The 17701-nt window shown below is 42.5% G+C and overlaps 1 protein-coding gene across 2 annotated transcripts in view; it reads right to left on the reverse strand.

Annotated features, from left to right (window-relative positions):
• Positions 1-16497, reverse strand: part of WASF2 (WASP family member 2) — a 109292-nt gene extending 92795 nt beyond the window's left edge. Inside the window, exon 1 of one of the 2 annotated variants that reach the window (XM_060205647.1) lies at positions 16221-16497. The gene's annotated coding sequence lies outside the window, so the exon portion shown is untranslated. The remainder of the gene's footprint in view (positions 1-16220) is intronic. The other variant, XM_060205646.1, reaches the window with a different exon arrangement.
• Positions 16498-17701: the final 1204 nt, after the last annotated feature.

Consider the following 17701-nt stretch of genomic DNA (forward strand, 5'->3'; position numbering starts at 1 on the left):
TTTGTAGTGCAGGAATTGAACCTGGGACCTCCTGCATCTAAGTCATGTACACTATTGCTGCGCACCTCCCCAGGTCTCATATCTGAATTTACGACAGCTGTAAACATTTACCGTCATTTAATTTTTTTCTTAGTTTTTTCTTCCTTTTTTTCTCCATAGGACAGAGAAATTAAGGGGGTGGGGGGAGACAGAAAGAGAGACACTTGCATCAGTGCTTCACCACTCAGGAAGCTTCCCCTCTGTAGGTGGGGACTCAGGTCCTGGGGTTTGAACTTGGGTTCTTGCGCATTAAAGTGTGCACTCAACCGGGTGCACCATCCCACCACCTAGCCCGATGTCATTTTATTTCTCCAAACTCACTGAAGTGTGGCCCGGGAAGTGGAGCTACGGCTGGAATGTCAGCCCTAAAAGAACAGAGTCCCCACTTTGGCCCCCAAAATGGCAAGTGCCGTTATCAGTAATAAAAAGTTTCTAAAAACTCACAGAAACATGCTCTATATCTTACAGTAAAATTAGGTCTCCATTTAGAGAGAAGAGAACTGAGGCTAACCAATGCCAAAAGCTATACACAGAGCTAATAATGGAGGAAGTGACACTGGAATGAACTCACACAGACTGACTGCAGAATTTACACTCATCCAATGAACTACACAGCCTCCTACTCTAAAAGAGATGCTGCTTACTGGGAGACAGCATACTGGCTATGCAAAAAGACTCTAACACCAAAGGCTCTAAAATCCCAGTTTCAATCCCGAGCACTACCAGAAACCAGAGCTGAGCAGTGCTCTGATTAAAAAAGAGAGGGGGAGTGGGAGGAGACACTGCTTACTGGGCATCAAAGAATGAGGTGAGTGGCAAAAGTATATAGTCAGTGTTCAAAAATGTGCCTGATGAGGCAGTCAAGGTCCCTGTCAGCTAGATATTCAAACCCTGGGTGGTCACAAGCATAAACACAGAAATAGCAATAACTCACTAATGAGGATGTGACAAACCTAACAGAAAAAAGGAAGGCTAAACTAGATAGTAGTACTGTGTCATATAGCATCTATAAGTTGCCAAGAGAGTAGGTTTTTAAAGTCCTCATCACAAGAAAAAGCACATTTTCTAACTATATGGGGGCAGATATTAATTATACTTCATGTGACCATCATTTCACAACACATACAAATATATACTTACTCCTCTGTACACCTATAATTACTACATTTTATTTTATTTTAAAGATGGGGGGGGAGAGAGACCAGAGCATCATTCTGGCACATGTAAGAGCTGGGATCAAACTGAGGACCTCATCATGCTTGGAAGTTCAAAGCTCTATCACTATTCTATATGCTGGGTCATAAATTACTGTATCTTCAATTATATTTGAATTTTAAAAGGGGGGGAAGTTTAAATATCCCTACACTATGGTGTCAGCTAGGGCAAACAAAGCACAAAGGAAGAAGAAGCTATATCAAGGTGCTTACAGTGGAATGATAGATGATTCTTAGTGTCTGCTTCAATAGTTTTTTTTTTTAATTGGACAATTTTATTTTTACTGAGAACACTCATTTTTCACAAGTCATTTTTTTAAAATAAATACTTATTTATTCCCTTTTTGTTGCCCTTGTTGTTTTACTGTTGTAGTTATTATTGTTGTTGATAGTGATATTATTGTCGGATAGGACAGAGAGAAATGGAGAGAGGAGGGGAAGACAGAGAGGAGGAGAGGAAGATAGACACCTGCAGACCTGCTTCACCGCCTGTGAAGTGACTCCTCTGCAGATGGGGAGCCGGGGTTCGAACCGGGATCCTTATGCCGGTCCTTGTTGCGCCACCTGCGCTTAACCCGCTGCGCTATGGCCTGACTCCCTTCACAAGTCATTTTACCAGAGGAAGCTTGGTGCTGTGGTGTCCCTCCCTCTTCCTACTCCCTCTGTCTGAATGAAAAAGCAGTCCAGTTCCAAGGGAGAAGAGAAATTGTACCCACCCCCCCAAAAAAAAAACAATTTGGAAAGAGAAAGGAAGAAGGGGGGTGTCCATCCAGAGGGGTAAAATCAGCATGCGCAATCTCCACCTTTGGGGAAAAATGTATCTGGAGAGACTTTTACTCCTTATTCACTTGAAGGTATGAGTGTTGTATTAAGTTTACTAATTTTGTAATTTCAAAGAAATTCATAAAAATAAACAGGACTGGGAGTCGGGCGGTAGCGCAGCGGGATAAGCACACGTGGCGCAAAGCCCAAGGACTGGAGGAGTAAGGATCCCGGTTCGAGTCCCCGGCTCCCCACCTGCAGGGGGGTCGCATCACAAGTGGTGAAGCAGGTCTGCAGGTGTCTATCTTTCTCTCCCCCTCTCTGTCTTCTCCTCCTCGCTCCACTTCTCTCTGTCCTGTCCAACAATGATGACATCAATAACAACAACAAGGGCAACAAAAGGGAATGAATAAATAAATAAATAAATATTTTTTAAAAAAAGACAAGGGCAAAAGAGACAATAAATAAATATAATTCAAACAAACAAACAAACAAACAAACAGGGCTGGGGAGACAGCATAATGTTCATGAAAAAAGACTTTCATGCCCAGGGCAACAAAGGTCCCAGATTCAATCCCCACCATAAGCCAGAGTTGAGCAGTACTCTGGTCTCTGTGTATCTTTCTCTCTGTATCTCTCTCATTAAAAAATAAATAAATAATAAATTGATAAACAAAAGCAAATAATCAGTAAATAAAAATAGAATGCTAGAAGAAGAAAACAAAGTACACTAGAACTTTGAAACAAGACAAGGATGTGACATAAGAATAAACAAGTTGGGGCCAGGCGGTGGTTCACCCAGTTAAGTGCAGACACTACAGTGCACAAGGACCAGGGTTCAAGCCCCTGGTCCCCACCTGAAGTTTCACGAGTGGGGAAGTAGAGCTATAGGTATCTCCCTGTTTCCCACTCTCCCAATCTCTGTTTCCCACTCTCCTCCCAATTTCTGTCTCTATCCAATAATAAATAAATAAAATTTGTTCAGAAAAGAAGAAACAAAATGATGCTCAAGGACCTGGGTTCTAGCCCCCAGTCCCTACCCACAGCAGGGACCAGGGTGGTGGGAGCTTCACAAGCAGTATTGCAGGTGTCTCTCTCCGTCTGTCTCCCCTTTCCACCTCAGTTTCTCTCCTGTCTCTACTAATTAAGTAAATAATTTTTTAAAGAATGAACAAATTAGCACCTGGTTAAGCACACATATTATATCATACACAAAGATCCAGGTTCAAGCCCCCTCTCTCCACCTGCAGGAAGGAAGTTTCATGTGTGGTGAAGCAAGTACTGCAGGGAACTCTGTGTCTCTCTCCCTCCTTCTACCCTCTCAACTTCTCTCTGTTCTATCAAATAAATAAAATAAGAAAGTCAAAGGTTCAGGGCGAGGCAGTGGCACCCCTGGTAAAGCGCACACATTACAGTGCATAAGGACCAGGGTTCAAGCCTCTGGTCCTCACCTGCAGAAAGACAGCTTCACAAGTGGTGAAGCAAGGCTGCAGGTGTCTCTGTCTCTCTCCCTTTTTATCTCCTCCCCTCATCTAAATTTTTCTGTGTCTATCCAATAATAAATAAATAAATAAATAAATAAAAGATTACCCAAAAAAGTCACAGATTCAGTTTTCCACATCACCACAAACCAGAGCTGAGCATCATTCTGGTAAAAAGATAAAAGTAAAAGTAAATAAATAGCAAATTAGGTGACACAATGGGTACAGTGTCAGATTCTCAAGTGTAATGTTCAAGTTCAATCCCTAGCATAAGTGCCAAAGTGATACTTTTTTTTAAGACTTTATTTATTTACTAATGAGAAAGACAGGAGGAGAGAGAAAGAACCAGACATCACTCTGGTACATGTGTTGCTGGGGACGGAACTCAGGACCTGACGCTTGAAAGTCCAGTGCTTTATCCACTACACCATCTCCTCGACCGCCCAAAGTGATATTCTTTTTTTAAGAAATATTTATTTATTTATTTATTTATTTATTTATTTATTCCTTTTTGGTGCCCTTGTTGTAGTTATTATTGTTGTTATTGATGTCGTCACTGTGGATAGGACAGAGAGAAATGGAGAGAGGAGGGGAAGACAGAGAAGAGGAGAGAAAGATAGACACCTGCAGACCTGCTTCACCACTGGTGGAGCAACCCCCCTACAGGTCGGGATCCTTCCGCCAGTCCTTGCGCTTTGCCCCACGTACACTTAAGTGGCTGTGCTACCGCTCGACTTCCCCAAAGTGATGTTCTAATTGCCTCTCCTCTCATAAATAAGTAAATAAATGTTGTTTGTTTTTCATAGTGGCCAGAAAGGTGGTATAGTGGATAAGTCACTGGACTCAAAAGCATGAGTTCCTGAATTTGACTCCCAACATCACATGTTCCAGAATGATATTTTAATCTTTTCTGTCTCTCTCATATTAGTCAAGTAAATCTTAAAAAAAAAAAAAAAAAATAGAAGTTGCAGTTAGAAGAATTTCTTGAAATGGCTCAAAAGGTGGGTTCATTTTGATATAGACATCAATATAACTATGAATGAATCTTCAAGATTTTATAATGGACAATAAAATTCAGACACGAGAGATGACAGTGTATGGAAGAAGCAAAATCAGGTGGGGGAGATAGCATAATGGTTATACAAACTGACTCTCATGCCGAGGCTCCCAGGTTCAATTCCCCCATATTACCATAAACAGAACTGAGCAGCAGTGCTCTGGGGGGGGGGGGGGAGCAGCAGCAGCAAAATTAATATCTAAGAAGAGAAATCAGAAGTGGTTGCCTCGTGAAACATTGGAGATTGACTGGAAGGTAAGTGAAGGAAGTTTGGAGGCTTACAGAAGTATTTCCTCTTGACTGGGCATGACTACATATGGGTTTATATTTGCCAAAACTCATCTAAGGATAGTCTTGCATTACTATGCATTTCACTGTTTGTAAAGTTTACTTTTAAAAATCTCACTGTCATAGACAGGGAAATAATATAATGGTTATGTAAACAACATCTCATGCCTGAGGCTCTGAGGCCCCAGGTTCAATCCCCTAACTCATGATAAGCCATAGCTGAGAAATGCTCTGGTACAAAAAATAACAACAATAATACATAAATTAAAAATTTAAATCTAGGGAGTTAGGTGGTAGCGCAGCAGGTTAGGCGCACATGGCATAAAGCACAACGACTGACATTAAGGATCCCAGTTTGAGCCCCCAGCTCCCCACCTGCAGGGGAGTCACTTCACAAACGGTGAAGCAGGTCTGCAGGTGTCTGTCTTTCTCTCCTCTCTGTCTTCCCCTCCTCTCTCCACTTCTCTCTGTCCTAAGAACGACGACATCAATAACAACAACAATAATTACTACAACAACAATTAAAAAAACAAGGGCAACAAAAGGGAAAATAAATAAATAAATATTTTTAAAAAATTAATCTCACTGTGGCACAGGAGGTAGCACAGTGAATAAACTAGTGGAGTCTGAAGCATGAGGTCTTGGGTTCAGTTCCTGGCACTGCATATACCAGAGTGATGCTCTGGCTCTCTCTCTCTAATAAATAGAAAAATCTTTTAATAAAGAAAAAAAAAAAGGAAAGAAAGATCATTAAAGGGGGCTGGGAGACACCTCAGTAGGCATATCACACATCTTGAGTGCACGAGACCCTGGTTTCAATCCTCAGAGCTACATGAGGGCACCATGGACAGCACCAAAGGGCTACTTATGGATGGTGGTGTGTTGCTTTAATGTCTCTTGTCTGTCTGTTTCTACGGATACAGAATGAAGAAATTGGGACAGGGCGGCTGTACTGCACTCTCATGGGGCCCTCAGTTCATTCTTCACTGCCACACTCAAAATAAATATCTCATTAAGGGTCTGGAGAGGTGACTCAGCAGAATGCCCACTTTTTTTTTTTTTTATTCCCTTTTGTTGCCCTTGTTTTATTGTTGTAGTTATTATTAATGTTGTTTTTGGTTAGGACAAAAAGAAATGGAGAGAGGAGGGGAAGACAAAGAGGGGGAGAGAGAGATAGACACCTGCAGACCTGCTTCACTGCCTGTGAAGTGACTTTCCTGCAGGTGGGGAGCCGGGAGTGAACCGGTATCCTTACCCGCTGCGCTACCACCCGACTCCCAGAATGTCCACTTCTTATGTGCAAGGCTATGGGCGTGCTCCCCAGCTTCATAGAGAAGCAGGAAGAACTGAACTTGGAAGCATTAGGTCCTGAATTCGATCCCTGGCATTCCGTGTACTAGGATGATATTCTGTTCTTACTTTCTGTCTTGTGTTAATAAATACATATTTTTTTAATTTTAAGAAATTTGCTTTAAAGAAAAGCCATCAAAGGGTCGGGCGGTAGCACAGTGGGTTATGCCCACGTGGCGCAAAGCCCAAGGACCTGAGCAGGGATCCCAGTTGGAGCCCCCAGCTCCCCACCTGCAGGGGGGTCACTTCACAATCAGTGAAGCAGGTCTGCAGGTGTCTATCTCTCCCCCCTCTTTGTCTTCCCCTCCTCTCTCCATTTCTCTCTGTCCTATCCAACAATGACATCAATAACAACAATAATAACCACAACAACGATAAAACAAGGGCAACAATAAGAGGGGGAAAAAAAAAGCCTCCTGGAGCAGTATAGCCCCAAGCCCCAGCGATAATCCTGGAGGAAAAAAAGAAAAAAAAAAAGAAAAAAAAAAGCCACCATTATTCTAAAAGAGAATGAAAGGAAACACTGATATGCATTATCTAAGACCTCCTTCTGTACAGTTAAATACAAATTCTCAAGATATAATTTGAGAGTTTTTAAATAATTGCTATAACAGTAGTGTAATGGGGGGAAGTCTCAATTCTAAAAACTTGCAAAGAAAATAACTGGTTGGGAGTCGGGTGGTAGCACAGCGGGTTAAGCGCAGGTGGCGCAAAGCACAAGGACCAGCGGAAGGATCCTGTTTCTAGGCCCCGGCTCTCCACCTGCAGGGGGTCGCTTCACAGGCGATGAAGCAGGTCTGCAGGTGTCTGTCTTTCTCTACCCCGTTTTCCCCTTCTCTCTGCATTTCTCTCTGTCCTATCCAACAACGATGACATCAATAACAATAATAACTACAACAATAATAAAAAAACAGGGGAACAAATGGGAAAATAAATTTAAAAAAGAAAAAGAAAATAACTGGTTTTGTTACTTTACTACATCTACTACCCTGTTTAAATGTCACCACAGACCGCATCATACAAGCGTCTTATGTACATACATGTGTACATACCCACACATATTAACTCAAGTTGGAAAAAAATTGAACCACTGCTTCTTCCCCAATAAAAGGCTTCTCAAAAACTTTTTTTTATTCATTAATCAATGATAGAGGGAAGGAGGACCGAGCATCGTTCTGGTACATGCAGGGCCAAATATCCAACTCGGGACCTCATGGCTGAGGGCCCAACACTTCATGCGTTGCGTCATCTCCCAGGCCGACCCAAAAGTCTTCTATATTCTAAAAATAAGAAACTTAATTCTTTCAACTGGAACTAACCTTACAATGAAGATACTACTGTTTCCAGACTTATTCATATTTTCTCAGAAAAAAAGCATGAAAAGTAGTACTGTAGACACGCAAAGTTTAATAGTCTACCCATCAATCTCAAACTGTTTTTTCTTTTATTAGTGTGTAGAAATCATGATGGGGAACATTTTTTTCCGAGATACTTCTATATCTGAACATTATTTCCTCTTCAAGCATTCAACAATTCTCGCTTCTATTCTTCTCTTTTCTAATTCAATTTTGTTTGGTTTCTAAGTTAGGAAGTGTTTTTCATTTGCATAAATGGTAACTATTCTGAGATACCATTCATAACTATACATTTGCATTCTCTAGAGTGCCATTCATAACTTCATATGGAACAGGAAAAAAATCATTCAATTTCACAATTAATGGTGACTAAGACATGAATGATTATATTATCTTGAAGACAGTTGCCCAAAGGAGAAAGAAGTCCCAAAATGTGACTACTAGCTTATCACTACCCTATAAATGCCCAAAGGAACCAAGAACCACTGCCTTGCTCCATACCTGTTACCAAAAACAAAACAAACAAACCCTGAGCTTATAAAAGCAAACATAGGAGTCAGGCAATGACACAACCAGTTGAGCCCACATACCATGCACAAGAACCTGGGTTCAAGTCCCTAGTCCCCCACCTGCAGAGAGAAGCTTCACAAACAGTAAAGCAGTACTGCAGACGTGTGTGTGTGTGTGTGTGTGTGTGTGTGTGTGTGTGTGTGTCTATCCCTATATCTCTTCCCTTTCAATTTCTCTCTGTCTCTATTCAATAATAAATATATACTTTTTTGTTGTTGTTGCCACCAGGGTTATTGCTGGGACTCAAAGCCAGCACTATGAATCCACCACTCCTAGTGGCCACTTTTCCTTTTTTTTTTTTTTTCTTTTTCCTTTGAGAAATTGAGAAAGATGGGGAGACAGGAAGACAGACAGACAGATATTCAGGAGTCGGGCGGTAGCACAGTGGATTAAGGGCAAGTGGTGCAAAGTGCAAGGACCGGCATAAGGATCCCGGTTCAAGTCCCTAGCTCCCCACCTGCAGGGGAGTCGCTTCACAGGCGGTGAAGCAAGTGTGCAGGTGTCTATCTTTCTCTTCCCCTCTGTGTCTTCCCCTCCTCTCTCCATTTCTCTCTGTCCTATCCAACAACGACAACATCAACAACAATAACTATAACAATAAAATAACAAGAGCAACAAGAGGGAATAAATAAAATTAATTTTTTATATTTTTATTTATTTATTCCCTTTTGTTGCCCTTGTTGTTTTATTGTTGTAGTTATTATTGTTGTCATTGTTGTTGGATAGGACAGAGAGAAATGGAGAGGGGAGGGGGAAGACAGAGAGAGGGAGAGAAAGATAGACACCTGCAGACCTGTTTCACCGCTTGTGAAGGACACCCCTGCAGGTGGGGAGCCAGGGCTTGAACCAGGATCCTTATGCGGGTCCTTGTGCTTAGCGCCACCTGCGCTTAACCCGCTGCACTACAGCCCGACTCCCAAAATAAAATAATTTTTAAAAAATTAATAATAACGGGGCAGGGCTTGCTCAACCAGCTCATGTGTTTGCTTTGTCACTTGCATGACCAGTTTCAAGTCCAGTCCCCATTGTACTGAAGGAAGTTTCGGCGCTATGGTGTCTTTCTCTCTGTCCATCTCCCTCTGTCTTTCTTGAAAAAGTTGACCTATAGCAGTGAAGTTCTGATGATGACAAAAATAATAACAACAACAAAAGCAATAACAACAGTGATGGGGCTATTTTATAGTCACCACCTCCTGACTTCCCTCATTTTACTTTCATATCCAAAAGTCAAAAATAGCATCCCAGGAGGCTGCACAGAGTGAGATTTTGAGTACAATCCCTAGCATCGCATGTGCCAGAGTTATGCTCTGTTTCTCACTTCCTCCCCCTCTCTCTAAGTTTCTTTTTTGTTTGTTTGCTTTTTTAAGTCAAAACAAGAGACTGTATAAGCAGAAAAGACCAAAAGGAAAGTGCACACCTCAAGACTATCTGTATACACTTCTAAGACTCCACCGCCTCTGCCCTTGATAACAACAGTTCTGAACAGTTCTGAAATGTCCCCTTAGGGGACATTTGACAATATTTGGAGACTTTTTGACTGTCAAAGTCACTGAAAGGTGAAGCTACTGGGCAGTGGGTAAAAAACTAAGGATGCTGCTAGGGAATAGTCCTCCACAATATAGAATATAGAACATAGAATATAGAATTCCCGGGGCTAGGTCATGGCACACCTGGTTGAGAGCTCATGTTACGATACATGGGGACCCAGGTTCAAGCCCCTCGTCCCCACCTGCAGGGGGAAAGCTTCATAAGTGGTGAAACACTGCTGCAGGTGTCTCCCTCTCTATCTCCCTACCCCCTCTCAATTTCTAGCTGTCTCTATCCAACAAATAAAGATAATAAAAAATTATTTAAAAAAATAAGTTTCCTGGCTCCAACTGTCAGTAGTGCCAACATTTAGAGTCCAATAAAGGTCCAATAAAGGCCTACTTCTGGGTGGGGGTAGATAGCATAATGGTTATGCAAAGAGATTCTCACTCCTGAGGCTCTAAAGTACCAGGTTCAATCCCCCACACCACACCACAAGCCAGAGCTGAGCAGTGCTCTAGTAATAAATAATAAATAACATGTCTACTGAGATTGGTAGAGTTCTGCAGGCACCGAGTCTCAATGATAACCTTGGTGGGGAAAAAAAAAAAACATTAAGTAGGAAACAAGAGACTATAAGTTAAGCAATATAGCAGCTATTAAATCTCTACTGTATAGTAAGCACCAATCAAATAAAAATACATTCCTGCCCAGAGGGAGCAAACAGTCAATCTGGGAAGAGTGCTGTCATTCTGATCAATGGTTTTAATGAAGGAGAAAACATACAAGATAGTCACTCGACTTTTCCCAGGAAGTCTTCATAAAATAAATGACTTTAGTTCAGTTCTGAAGGAGTAAGGGTAGTATCTTATTTCACAGCTATTCATTTCTTTAGTCAACAAAAAGCTAGAGATACCAAAAATGCTCCTTGTGTTAGAAACCCAGTCAAGGGGCCAGGTGGTAATGTACCTGGTTGACAGCACACTTTACAGTGTAGCAAGGACCCAGGTTTGAGCCCCCGGGGCCCCATCCGCAGGGGGGAAGCTTTGTGAGTAGTGAAGCAGTGCTGCAGGTGTCTCTCTGTTTCTTTCCCCTCTCTCTCACCCCCTTCACTCTCAATTTCTGGCTGTCTCAATGCAATAAACAAATAAAGATAACTTTAAAAAAAAAAATAGAGCTTCAGTGCTGTGTGGTCTCTTTTTAAAATAGAAAGAAACCCAGTCAAATCACACGTTTCCATCTTTCCATTTCCCCTTTGCATCACTGATCCCAAGCAACCTGCCTCCCTCACCCAAATCTACAAGAATTCTTGCTTTTCTGTTTATTCTTGATTTAGCAATCCTAACCCTAATTAATCTTGGTAAGGTCACCACCCACAAAGCAAACAGAAATTGCAGTTACCTGTTGACACAGACTGTAGCTAATCCTGCCTAGGTCACAAAATCAGGGTGGTGATATTGGCAGAATAGCAAGTGAAAACAGCAAGTGAGCAATGAACAGCCAGAACTGCCAACTGTTAGTTGTATATGGGCATATTGGAAAGCTCATCTACTGGGAGTCGCGCGGGTTAAGCACAGGTGGCACAAAACGTCTAAGGACCGGCGTAAAGATCCGAATTCGAGCCCTCATTTCCCCACCTGCAGGGGAGTCGCCTGCAGGTGTCTATCTTTCTCTCTCCCTCTCTGTCTTCCCCTCCTCTCTCCATTTCTCTCTGTCCTATCCAACAACGATTACAACAATAAAACAACAAGGGCAACGAAAGGGAATAAATAAATAAATATTGGAGAGTCGGAGGTAACGCAGCGTGTTAAGCGCACGTGGCGCAAAACGCAAGGACCTGCGTAAGGATCCCAGTTCGAGGCCTGGCTCCCCACGTGCAGGGGGTTCGCTTCACAGGCAATGAAACAGGTCTGCAGGTATCTATCTTTCTCTCCCCCCTCTGCCTTCCCCTCCTCTCTCCATTTCTCTCTGTCCTGTCCAACAACGACGACATCAATAACAACAACAATAACTACAACAATAAAAAAACAACAAGGGCAACAAAAGGGAATAAATATTTTAAAATAATTTTTAAAAGGAAGAAAGAAAGCTAATTTACTTTAATAAAAAAATCCAATCCTTTTACCCAATCCACTTCACAAGAGGATAGTGTAATTCATACAAAGTAATCAATATATATTTACTGAGCCCCTACAATGTGCTTGTTTACTTTTTCCCCCACCAGGATTACCACTGGGGCTCAGTGCATGCATGATGACTCCACTGCTCCTGGTGTATATATGGATATATATGACAGAAATGAGGGAGAGGAAAAGAGACACCTGCAGCTCTGCTTCACTGCTCATGAAGCTTCCCCCCTGCAGGTGGGGACTGGGGACTTGAACTGGAGCCCTTGCATATGGTAATATGCTTATATCGATGGTTTTCAAACCCTCACTGTGTACTAACATCAGAATGCCCAGATATAAATATGCTTAATAGTAATTTTTTCTTTTAATGGTAAATTCTGAAGCAAAAACAAGTCTGATGCCTTGGTATTTAAGTATTACAGATTATAAAAAGTATAAAACACAGTTCCTGTCTTTAAGAGCTTATCTACAGCCACAACAGAGTACCTGGAACAGGATGTAAGTTGTCAAATTTATAATTCTTTTGCAGTATTACAAGTGCTTATAAGATAGTAGATATGGGGTAGTCTAGGTAAAAATTTATTCTATTACCTACTCTAATCATACATAAACTATAACTCCTCTAACCCTTCCATCCACCAGGTAGTGAGATTATCAATTACTGTATCTCAAGAACTATGAAGACACCCTGAAGAAGGATGTATTGAGGGCCTCAAATAGGGTGACTATGTGGTACTCTGTAGGCCAGAATATCTCTAATTCATGTTATCATACAGCACTGAACTTGTAAGCATGAGAGCCTTAGTTTAAGCCTCGAATCTGGTTGTCTTCCATTTATAAATAAATAAACAAGCAAATCTTAAAGAAAAAAAAAAGGAATGATTTTTTTTTCTCCATTACTAGTCCTCTTCTTGAGAAAAGAGCAGACTTTTTGTAGAGTCCCTTGTTCACTTAATGAAATCACCCAAACTCATAAGCCTAGCAATTCGTTTCTTCTATAACATACACATAAATAAAAATACTCTAAATACATTGTACTAACCTTTACCAGATGTACAAATTAATGGCAGCTTGCCACATCAATAATAAAAATGCCTAACCTAAATCTCATCCAGCAGTAATGGCGAGATAATAAAGTCCACCCTGCAGGGAATATCAGCTTTATATTCTGCACACAGGAATCTATATATCCTCACTTGATTAGGCTTTCTCTGAATTACACAGAAAAAATGGTATAATTCTCTTAATTGCTATCCAAAATATAATGAGCACAAGACTCTATAGAGTTATTTTTTTAGGGGGTCTGGCTGTAATGCAGCGAGTTAAGTGCACGTGCAGCGAAGCACAAGGACCCGCCTAAGGATCCCGGTTCGATCCCTGACTCCCCATCGATAGGAGTCACTTCACAGGCGGTGAAGCAGGTCTGCAGGTGTCTCTCTTTCTCTCCCCCTCTCTGTCTTCCCCTCCTCTCTCCATTTCTCTCTGTCCTACCCAACAACGTCATCATCAACAACAACTACAACAACAATAAAACAAGGGCAACAGAAGGGGAAATAAATAATAAAACAAAGAATTACTTTTTAAAGAGGGGTCGGGTGTCATTCTAACATTAAAAACAAAAACCAGGGAGTTGGGCGGTAGCTCAGCGGGTTAAGCGCAGATGGCAAAGCGCAAGGACCGGCTGAAGGATCCCAGGTGGAGCCCCCGGCTTCTCACCTGCAGGGGAGTCACTTCACAGGTGGTGAAGCAGGTCTGATCTTTCTCTGCCCCTCTCTGTCTTCCCCTCCTCTCTCCATCTCTCTCTGTCCTATCCAACAATGATGACATCAATAACAACAATAATAACTACAACAATAAAACAACAAGGGCAACAAAAGGGAATAAATAAATAAATATTAAAAAAGAAAGAAATGTCAAAAACAAAAACCAGAGCTGAGGAGATAGCACAGGAAGTAAAAGGAAAGGGGAAAAAATGCAAGAAAAACAACAACAAAAAAGGATACTATTAAAACATAAATGTTGGTACTTAAGGAAAAATATACATTGAGCATGTAATAATAGAAGTAATGGCTATGTGAACAAAAGTGTCTTCTTTGTAACACTGTTTTTTGGACAAAAAATTCTCAAGTTAGATTAACTTATATTTTCCCTTGTACTTGTTCTAGTCATCATATAAATTTTATTCATACAGATTTATAACCATTTAACTTCAATTGCAAATTACAAAAAAAACAAGCTTTTCACTATCCATCATCTAGTGACAAAACTTGAGCTGAAGTTATTTATAGGACCTTTTTTCTAGCTGGTATGAATATTACATCATTTTACTACTGAACCAGCAATATGTTTTGACTGTAAGGTGCTGCCCCAGAGAAGGGCAAGGCCCTGCCTGGAATGTTACAAACTATATTCCTTTCCTAAAATCCCCAAAATTCTTAATTCTGAAACATATCTGGTCCCAAGAACTTTTTTTTCTTTTTTGATCTCATGATACTGTGGACTAATACCCTAAATCTTATACAGAAAAAAGTAATATAGTGAACAAAGATAAATATTCACATGTAATAAATTCAGTGTCTTAGTTATTCACACCTACATGATCCTGAACATACCTTGCCTCCCCTAATCTATAGACTATTCCTCTTAGATTGAAACTTGACTCATTTAAGATAGTTAAAACAGACCCAAAGGCTTGAATTTGGTAATTGTGCTGAGGAAAAGAATCATCCACTGCTAATATTGTCAGTAACGTATTCTGAGTTCTTTTTTTTTCTTCACTCAGAGTTTAAAACTTAAAACTATTTTATTCTAGAACACATGTTGAACAAATTACAGTTGACTTTGTTCTGTAAAAGCAGAGCCTTAGGGAGAGAGGCAGGGACAGTCTAACTGATATTTAAATGGGAAGACTTTCACAGATATTTCCTTCCTTCCTTCTTTGGTTGCTGCTCTTCTGGTTTTAGAATTTCAAACAAAGAAATACATATTGGCTCCACTGCTAAGAAACGCCCTCTTTCTTAGTAACTTCCTCTTCCAATTTTCTTTCCTACCACTGGCATATGAGAACAATACCTCAACCAGTCCTACCATTTTCATTAACCAAAAGCTCCCAGGCTTGAAAAAATGAAAGGCTTCAATGTAAAGTATGCACCAAACTACCTCCCACTCCAGGTCCACAATCCACTCATCAAAGAAGTCAGATAACAGGGAGCACAAAGAAAGGAACATTATGCTTAATTAGAGGCAGACCATTTAATCGCTCACCCCAAGAATCCAAAGAAATCTGAACTAGTAAATGGAAAATTTATTCCAACCCAAGAAACTGTGACTTTTTTAGGGAGGAGAAAAAGTTACTAGGCTGGTACCACCCTAAACCAAGAGTCATGTATACACCAATAGTTTCTTCTACAGATCACCCTGCCAGAATGAGGTTCTGAAATACTTCAAAGTGACTCTACAACTCAAAAATGTTCTTTTCCAACTCACAGACTTAACAAAACAAGCGACTTATAATCAGTCACCTAGAGATCAAGCCTGTCTGCAAGTTAAATCAAGTACCTGGGACCAGACTTTGACAAAGCAAACTTCTTTTAAGTGGACAGTGGCTTCCCCCTGCCCAGTGATTCTCAGAGGCAGTATAATACCTCAATGCTGGTGAGCAATATACCTTACTCCGTGATCATAGGTAAGTTACTCAACATCTCTCAGTTTCCTTATTTGTAAACTCCCAAAAGTGGCTGTAAAAATTAAATATGAATGTATGCCTAAAAGCATACATGTATGGTACCATAGTAAGAGAGTCTGGTTCCTAAACATCCAGAATTCTTTTGGACCTAAATGTACAGGCAGGAGGCCCCAAGGATTCCTTTCTCGTCTCTAATTCTATGGAGAACTTCCCTAACTCTGGGGCTTGAGGACTCCAAGAGCCCGACTCCACCCCATCACAGTCTGGGGTTAGCCCAGACTTCCTGAAGGGCCCCTCCACTCACTTCGTCCCCCTTATTCTGCAGACCTTCCTGTACCTACACACACTCCCCCCTCAACCCCTATGAGCCGCTCTACAACTCTGCAGGCAGGTTGGCTGAAAAGCATCTTAATTCTTCAGAGCCAGAAATGGAAACCGAGGCTCCGTCTGGAAAGAACTTGCCCAAGATGTCACACACGCAACATCAGGGGTTCAACTCGTGTACAGTGAACTAACTGCCTGCAGAGCCTTCCTCGCATAAACGGGGAAACTGAGCACCCGAGAGGGAAGTGACTTGTCCAAGGTCACACAGGGAGTTGGCTGGCGGCGGAGCCAGGTCAGGGTCGGGCACTCTCGCAGCCTCACGGAGCCGCGGGCCCCTCCAGCTCTCGCAGCTGAGCTCCGGATCCCCCGCTCCCTGAGTGCAGTGTAGACTAAGTCGCCAGCCCGCGCTGACCACTCGCCCGGCCTCCGCGCGGCTCACCCTCCTCCGCGACCCCGCGGGCGCCGCTCAGCAGGGGCGGCCCGGCCCGGCGCCTCGCCGCAGGACTCGCCCGTGAAGACGTTGCTCACCTGGTCTCGCGCGGCCGCCCTCAGCGACAGAAGGGCGGGCTGGCCGCCCTTCGCACGGGATCTGTCCCCGCGGGCAGCGTCGCGCGCAGCCACACAGGCGGACCCCCCCCCCCCCCCTTCAGCGCGCTACGCCCCCAGCCGCGCTCGCTTGGCCCGCATCCGCCATTACACGATTCCCCGCCCCGGGACGCAGCCACACCCCGCCAGCGACCCTGATTGGCTCCCTGCCCCACCCGCCTGGGGTATCCTGGCATTCCATTGGTCCGAGTCGAATGCCAGTTAAATAACTACGCAAATGACGTACTCAAGGGTCCAGTCCCAGGAGCTCCACCTCCACCGGAGCTACTTCCGCAATCGGAGTAAACAGCGGGAGGCAAACCAAGTGAAGGGAGGATGGAGATTAAACTAAATCAACTCCTAAACCAAGGGTAGGAATGTTCTGCCTAGTAAGATGTGAAAACTCTTACAAAGTATATCAGAAGACGAGTTACTCTTGATCGAATTCAGAAATCTAGTATTTTGGGTGGAAGGAAAGCGTCAAACTCATGAACTTTCTAAGTACACCCCTAAACTGGAAATAGTTTGGCCCCTTCCCTCCCTGCCCTAAAGTAGGGTGGGGAGCATGAGTCATATCCCCCCACCCCCACCCTTTACTGTTGGGTGCTGAAGAACGAATCCGGTGTGGGTGCTGGTTCTGAAGGATCAGGCTCCCGTAAAGTGGACCCTTTTTCAGCTGCCACATTACTCTGAGACTTCAGACAGCTCCCAAGACCTCAATTTCTCTTTCTGCAAAATTGGAGCAGTGTCACCTGCCTCATGAGTCCTCAAGTGTTTGTTAAGGATTCATGCAAAAGTGATCTTATTGACAGTAAGAGATTGCGGCCAGATAGCAAGTGTCAGATTCACAGGTAGCAAAGCTAAATCATGTAGTTCGAAATTCCTAGCGACTTTGTAAAGGCAGATATTATCCTCGTTTTGCTAAAGAGAAAACTGAGCCTCCATTACTTACGCTGGGTAACCCAGCAAACTTGAAACAACTCTGGAACTCAAATCTGTATATTTTGGCTTCCATTCTAGCATTTCTCTCTCCCAGGCCTGTGTCCCCTGGGAAAAACTTGCCTCCCTTAGCTTTCTGGGTAGAGTTTTGAGAGTACCAGTTCAGTTCCAAATCTCTCTGGTCACCATACATGTAGGCACAGCACTTGCTCCTCCCCGTTATTAATCACCAAGGTTTCTGGGGAAATGTGAACCTGAGTTTCTTCAAGAGGGGCATTGAAGCCATTGTGGGCCCTTAGCCTGGCTGTCTTCTTGCCAGGACTTAAGTCCAGGTCTCTGTCCTCAGAACAGGACTCTCACTGCAGAATTATTTTCTTCGAAAGGACTGCCTTGGCT

This window comes from Erinaceus europaeus, chromosome 13 (genome assembly GCF_950295315.1).
Source record: "Erinaceus europaeus chromosome 13, mEriEur2.1, whole genome shotgun sequence".
Taxonomy (NCBI): domain Eukaryota; kingdom Metazoa; phylum Chordata; class Mammalia; order Eulipotyphla; family Erinaceidae; genus Erinaceus; species Erinaceus europaeus.